At 40.3% G+C, this 8,038-nt stretch overlaps 1 pseudogene; it reads left to right on the top strand.

Annotated features, from left to right (window-relative positions):
* The window catches only part of LOC124887781, a 7,405-nt pseudogene extending 1,043 nt beyond the window's left edge, over positions 1 to 6,362 (top strand).
* The last annotated feature ends 1,676 nt before the right edge of the window (positions 6,363 to 8,038 follow it).

Here is an 8,038-nt window from a genome sequence, read left to right as displayed (position 1 = left end):
ATTACTGGAAGTCCAATTGCATTTTGGCTGGGAGTTCTCTGTCAGCTAGTGGGAGTCCTGCTATTCTCATTGTAGGCATAGTTGCTTCTTTCATCCAGACCACCATACCATAGAATCCCTTTTCCATGCCCGTGCTTTGACCTCTTTCTACGCCTAAGATAATGTCGATCCAAAGAAAAGAAGCCATTTAGATTTGAGTTAAGGAAGGAAGTGAATTTAAGCAAGAGAGCGATAGGATAGATAGAAAGCTTAGACCAATAGGAATCTTAGGAAAGCCGGTATCTTTTTAGGAAAAAACTTTATTAGTAAACAACCTCTTGGTGTTTCAGTTGCTATCCATTCTTTTTGAGTGCCATATAGCTTTTCCCAAATGAAAGTAATAGCATATTCTAGCAAGGAATTGACTAAAGTAAAAGCACAAGGTGTTCTCCTGTCATCAATCTTCTTAGTCGTTTGTCTCCACTAGCCGTAGGATGAAGCATTCAGCTAAGAGCAGCCAGCATCCCATCTGAAGGCAGAAAATTTAAGAGATAGGGGGGCCGCTATTGCTACTGCTGCTCTTATTAGTGCCTTAGTAGGTCTTCCCCTTTAGGAGGAAGCCTTAAGGCAACAATAGCGAGTCCAAAAACTGCTAGCGGTCGACAAGGAGGAGTCAACTAGCGATGCAATCTTTCTTCAGTAAGGGATGGATTTCATTTACACGGCCAGAAAGCGGTATGCTTGCGAAGACCCTTTCTTTAAAGGTGTCCCTGCTGCACTCTAAGGATGGCATATGATTAACTAGCGCAGGAGAGAGAGTTAGCCTTGGCTTTGTCATTTCCTCGCTCAATCTCATATCAGTCAGTCTACTTGCCCGAAGCTACTGCCTTAGCAGAAGTGAACCGAGGGAAAGCTATCATAACGGACTAGTTCTCTTATCCGTTAGGGGAGTCTGGGGTATTTAGAATATGTATTCAGAAGAGGTTGAATAGCCGGAATGAGAGGTCGATGGCCTTCTTTCTATTCGAATTTGAACCCGAAGTAGGATTCGAACCTACCTTTATTCAGATAAACTGATCGCTCTACCAACTAGCCTTCCAGGTGGGCTTAAGACACTGATTTGCTAGATCTATATACAACCTTCTTGTATCATGGGTTTGAATCCTATAAGAGCTACATAACTATGTAGCGTTGGGCTTAACCGATACCAGATTGGAAGAAATATATAGGTCTATGTTGACAACATGCTTATTAAAAGTATAGAGGTTCCGGACCTAGTGGCAAACCTAAAAGAGACCTTGGACACCCTCAGGCCAAGGGGCAGACTGAAGTCACTAATAGGACTATCCTGCAAGGTCTCAAGACCAGACTTGGGAAAGCTAAAGGGTGCTTTGATGAGGGGATCACACTCTCGATAATACCCATACTACCACAGGAAAAACTGCTACAGCAGCTTAAACCGATTCCGAAAGGGAGGTAGAGGTTTCTTTTTATGAAGGTGCTCGAAAGCTCAAAGTTTTTCCTCAGAAGACAGAAGGGCAGTACCCTTTTTCTACTATCCCAGTAGGCGAAGAGGTATGAAATACCAGTGTCAGCAAAAAGGAAGGCATTTAAAGTGTGGAGGACAACATCAAAGTATGAAAGTTCTGACTTAGATCAAAGGAGGAGTTACGGGTCGGCCTCAGGAAGTCGAGCAAAAAACTTTCTTTCCCGTTAAGATTGGACTGCTCTTGGGCTTAGTCCATCTTCAACTCATAGCATGAAAGTGAAAGTCTCAATCCCAGTTCCATATTAAGAAAGTAGATGGACAGAACTACTAGACCTTGTTAGGAGCCCTTAGGATTGGACTTCTTCTAGTCGAGGAAAAATCCCTCTGAAGCTCTTATAAGGGACATCCTTTCTAATACGCCTTTCCCGGACAAGAAATTTCTTTATGATTTTATTGCCCTTGCTTCCTCTTCCCCATAAGCCTCATCTGCACCTGAAGAAGAGTAATCATTTACCGAATCTACATCAGCCAAAGCCTTTGCTTTCTCTCTTCCCTCTTTCTTTTCTAACCTCTATTTCTTTGAATTCTATTAAGAAAGCCTTTGGTGTAATAAACCGCAAGCCCTTCAGAAAGAAAGACATAATAGAATAATGAATGTTTTAATAAAGATCTTGATTAGTGCGAAAACCGATTGTATACCACCACTGATAAACACCAGAATAAGCGATATTCATCTGGGATCGAGCCCAACTATTTTAATTATAGCTTTCTTCCAACAGAAGATTCATTCGCAAGAACCGATGCCGTACTTTTTTAGTGGAATGCTCCGTAATCTAACTAACTATCTTGATTAACTTAAATGTATACTTTTCTTTCGAATCAAGCTCCCTATTCTACTTTGATTTTTTCAGTCCTTCCGAAAGAAAGATAGCAAGAGGCTAAGTCAGTCACTTGCGCCTGGGCTTTGTTTTTCGGGTAAGGTTCTACGGTGAAGAGCCTGGTCAAGGCTACCCTATTAAAGAGATTATTTGGGACCTATGGTAATCTCGTCCTTAGTTGCCGAATCTAATGGAGGTTTAAATCCGATGGATCCACCTAATTTGTAGGTCAAATGAGGCCTCGATGGAGATGATGGATGGGAACTGCTACTCTGACTATAGTTGTGATCTCTAAGTGGGATTTTCAGTCATCTATCCCTTTTCTTTCCCTAGCGAGTGAAGAAGGAGTGGATGTTTTGAACGAGTGTTGAGTGAGTAAAGTGCCCCATAAAGAAGGGCGGGCTATATGTATAAATTCCGTGAACAGCGATTTCACTTCAGGTTCCAAGTGCATCCAGCAGGAATTGAACCTATGAATTCGCTATAGTATAATCAATTAAGGTGGGGATAAAGAGAATATTCCCTTGCATGCGGGTCTTAAAGTCGTGGATCTCCTGATGGCCGGTAGCTATTTTCTGCTCTCCTTATTAGTGCATTAGTGCCAACTCCGCTAGGTATAGGTAGGGAGTATTCTACAAGGTGCATTACTGGTCGATGACCTTATTTTGGAAGCAGTCAAGATGCCTTTCCTGGGGAACCCTTCCTTTCTTTCTTTTATTGTATTTGTTGAACTATGTTCAATAACCTAGATACGTATCTGAGCAGTTTCATTCACCGAAGATGTCACTTTAGCCGAATCAAGCCAAAAGGAAACGAAGAGGGCATCTACCTATTTAGGGTTGTGGAGAGCCCACTTGATCTTTTTGTGGCTTTGCTGAAGTTATTGCTTTTTTAGTCATTTCAGTATGTTGATAGAGAGCTACTCGCCAGTGAATATGAATTGAAGAATAGTAGCATGCATCCCTACGAGGATCCTTTAGTTCTGAGCGATTGCTTGTTTTAGTCCATCCAACGCCTTCCTGAGTCGACTAACTAGATGTGAAGAAACTGATCGCCCTGGCGAAGGTGGCATGTAAATCCCCTCATGTAGTTTTTCAATTCAAAAAAAAATTCCCCACATCTCACTGGAACGAAGGCTACTTTCTTTCCCTTTCAATCATAGCCCGTACAAAAGTAACCTTTTACAGTGGGGAAAAAGTATTCTCAGATCGATACTGACGAGTGAGTTTGAATATCCCTTAATAGTGTTCTTTCGAGGTTTGGAACCCCTCTCTATCTGATATGGTAATGAACGACGTCTTCTATAAGACTGGAAATTCCTCAGATATGGCCTGCTGACACTGAGGGGTCCTTGCTACCTCACTATTATTTTACAGCTTCAAAGAAGAATGAACAATGGAAAGAAAAGCACTATGCTGGGTCAGACACAAACCATAGGGGTGTAAAAAATAAGAACAAAGTACCTCAGGAAAGGACAAAAGGAAAAGGGGCTCAGGCGACAGATTAATAGTTGACTCTGGGTGGGTAGCAGTGGAGTCAAGAAGCCTGTCGACAAACATGAATCAGTTCATTGGGGATAAGAGTTTTCTTCATTTCGTCTTATCGAACGAGTACAAAAAGCAGAGAATGAAGTATTGGCCTGAGAAAGAATAAGTGATATGGCAGATAGACCCCCAACATTTCCTCGATCTAATGCCCCTTTTACGAGTAGAGTCAATTCAGATTAGGAGAGGGAAAAACCTGAGCTCTATGATTTCAAAAAGGGGAAAGCATACTCCATGGACTCCTTCCAAGACTGATAGAGCATAATTGACCCCTTTACTTTACCTACGTCATTTCCTACTCAATAATATAACTAGACTATTTAGTAAAGTACAGACGGAAAATGCAGAAATTAATGAACTTCATCAAGGAGTAGAGTTGGGGTAGATACACAAATCACCTTAAATCTAAGAAGCCGAGTTGGTGGGTTGGTCCGGGTGGAGAGAAAAAATAAATAAATTGAACTTAAAATCTTTTCTGGAGATATCCATTTTCCCGGAGAGACAGATAAGATATCCAGATATACTGGCATTTTGATACCATCAGGAACAGGAAAAAGAAATTCCAAGGAATCCAAAAAAGTGAAAAATTGGGTCTATGTCCAACGGATTACACTTAGTAAGAAAAGTTTTTTTGTTTTAGTTCGACCTGTCGTCAGATATGAAATAACGGATGGTATAAATTTAGCAACCCTTTTTCCACTGGATCCATTGCAGGAAAGGGATAATGTGCAACTTCGAATTGTCAATTATATCCTTTATGGAAATGGCAAACCGATTTGAGGAATTTCTGACACAAGTATTAAATTAGTTTGGACTTGTTTAGTATTGAATTGGAACCAAGACCAAAAAAGTTCTTCTTGCGAAGAAGCCTGTGCTTCTTTTGTTGAAATAAGCACAAATGGTTTGATTCGACATTTCCTAAGAATTAACTTAGTGAAATCCCTTATTTCGTATATTGGAAAAAGGAATGATCCATCGAGGTCAGAATTGCTCTCTGATCAGATTATACCAATATCAACCCTTTTTCTTCCTTTTATTCCTATTCCAAGGCAAAAATTCAACAATCTCTTAACCAACCTTAAGGAACTATTCATACGTTGTTGAATAGAAATAAGGAATATCAGTCGTTGATAATTTTGTCAGCAGCCAATTGATCTCGAATAGGGCCATTTAAGGATGTAAAATATCACTGTGTGATAAAAGAATCAATTAAAAAAGATCCCCAAATTCCAATTAGGAATTCGTTGGGCCCTTTAAGAACATTCCTTTCAATTGAGAATTTTTATTCATCTTACCATTTAATAACTCATAATCAGATATTAGTAACTAACTATTTGCAACTTGACAATTTAAACCAGACCTTTCAAGTGATTAAATTTAAATATTATTTAATGGATGAAAATGGAAAAATTTTGTATCCCGATCCATGTCGTAACATTATTTTAAATCCATTCAATTTGAATTGGTCATTTATCCATCACAATTATTGTGAAGAGACATCTAAAATAATTAGTCTTGGACATTTTATTTGTGAAAATGTATGTATAGCCAAAAATGGACCGCCCTCAAATCGGGTCAAGTTATACTTGTTTAAGTTGACTCGATAGTGATACGATCAGTTAAGCCTTATTTGGCCACCCTCGGAGCAACCGCTAATGGCCATTATGGAAAAAACCTTTATGAAGGAGATACATTAGTTACATTTATATATGAAAAATCGAGATCTGGTTATATAACACAAGGTCTTCCAAAAGTAGAATAGGTGTTAGAAGTGCGTTCGATTGATTCAATATCCATGAATCTAGAAAAGATGGTTGAGATGTATAACAAGAATTCTTGGAATTCCTTGGGGATTCTTGATTGGTGCTGAGCTAACTATAGCACAAAGCCAAATCTCTTTGGTTAATAAAATCCAATAGGTTTATCGCTCCCAGGGGGTGCAGATTCATAATAGGCATATAGAAATTATTGTACGTCAAATAACATCAAAAGTGTTGGTTTCAGAAGATAGACTGTCTAATATTTTTTCACCCGGAGAACTTATTGGATTGTTGTAAGTAGAACGAATGGGTCGCGCTTTGGTAGAGACAATCTGTTACCGAGTCGTCTTATTGGGAATAACAAGAGCATCTCTCAATACTCAAAGTTTCATATCTGAAGCGAGTTTTCAACAAACTGCTCTAGTTTTAGCAAAAGCGGCTCTCTGGGGTCGTATCGATTCGTTGAAAGGCCTGAAAGAGAATTTTGTTTTGGGGGGGTGATACCCGTTGGTACCGTATTCAAGGGATTAGTGCACCCTTCAAAACATCATAACAACATTCCTTCGGAAACAAAAAAAAAGAATAGGGAAAAGCCGGCTATCGGAATCGAACCGATGACTTTCTTGAAGGGAGAACTAATCAACTTGCATGTGTTAAGCATACGACTGAAGTAGCATGATTAGACCTTCTTATCACTTTTTTGACTAGCTATAAACTTTAACCCCCCTTCTCTTACTTAGATGGACAAATAAGTAAGCAAGACTTTCTACCCTGCTTTTCTTTTCTGAAAAAATGGCAAATTACATAGAATTTTGCCTTCAACCAAGACTTTCTGTTCCAAAATCGAGAAAGATCACTCTGAAAAGTAAGCCTTTTCTTATTATATGATATCTTTGCCATGGATAATAGAATTGCTCCTGGAAGCGAAGGGAGGAGCAAAGCCTATTAATTCACCTGTTTGCTAACCTACTTGTCGGCTACCCGCACTCTATAACCAGAATAGGGCTCTAGACTTAAAACTACCCGCTTTTAGAAGTCCGCAAGGCGGCGCATAAACTAGTCAAACTTACTTGAATCGATAGGCTTACCGAACTTCTCTGTCTATTTAATTTATTTTGTTGCAGACTCTTCCCCATGCCTATTTCTTCCCCCGGCCCTGTAGTGGAGCTTTCCCCCCACACTAGGCCTATTGAGATCTTTCCCTGTGCAGGTAAATTTAGGATCAGGAGGGGAATACCCGATTCATCAGAACTTCAACCAGAAGAGGTAGGCTCGGGTTCCTGGTATAGGTATAAGAAAGCCAGTAGAGCTAAATAGAGGTAGACTGTACTTCTATGCGTACTGAGCTGAGGTCCTCCCCGCAGGGATAAAATATCTTTGCCATACTTCCTTGGTAGGTGAGGCTTTCACGAAAGAAATCACAGATAAGAATAATCGTCAGTATGCAAATACTGAGGAGCGAAGTAACTCGACTGAAAGGAGAGGGGTGTTCAACCACTTGACTGGTTGGAGAGGTACAATGTTGTGTATTTCTCAAATGAAATGAGTTCCTTGTTATGTGTTGAATCTTCAATGAACTTCCATCAGTACTTCAGATTGATCTTGAGGAAGAACATCTCGTGGATCTCTCCTTGCTTGTTAGAGCACCTTGGAGAATACTATGTAGTTAATCCCTTCTTGTGATCGATTTTAGCACTAGCATGGTTCTCTTCGGCCGTGTCATTAGCGTCAATGATGATCTTACCATCTCTCACCAACGTCATGATCTTCTCCTTTAAGACGAAGTATCTTGCTATAGGGTGACTGATGATGCGGTGATATTTGCAATACTTGGGATCATCGACTTTGTTGGCTTCATCAGGTCATTTTGACTCTGGAAGGTCAATGACATTCTTGACCAGCAACTCGTCGAGAATCGCGGGGACTTCAGAATCAGGGAAAGGATAGGCCTTCGCTTCTAACTCCTTCAAAGTTGGCTGGCTTTTCTCTTCTCTCAGCCGTGGACTTGGAGCTTTTTCTTTCAACGTTTGCTTAGTGGGGGCCTTTACAGAAGTTGTTCCCACCGCCATGGATTCTTTAGTTTGGTATTTTGACGGATGATTGAATTCTTTAGCTTCCTTCCTTGGATCAAAAACAGGTGAAGTCTTTCTGTGGCTTGCAATACTCAACTCCATGTCATGAGCTCGTGTTGTCAATTCTTCAAAAGTGTGTGGCTGGATTCCTTGGAGGATATAGACAAGACCCCAATGCATTCCTTGGGTGCACATCTCGACGACAGAAGTTTCTGAGAGGTGATCCTTGCAATCTAAACTTAATGCTCGCCACCGATTGATGAAGTCCACTACTGGTTCATCTTTCCTTTGCTTGGTGTTCGTCAACTCCATTATA

The sequence above is a fragment of the Capsicum annuum genome, chromosome 10 (genome assembly GCF_002878395.1).
Source record: "Capsicum annuum cultivar UCD-10X-F1 chromosome 10, UCD10Xv1.1, whole genome shotgun sequence".
NCBI classification, from domain to species: domain Eukaryota; kingdom Viridiplantae; phylum Streptophyta; class Magnoliopsida; order Solanales; family Solanaceae; genus Capsicum; species Capsicum annuum.
This window is presented reverse-complemented; position numbering and strand designations above follow the sequence as displayed.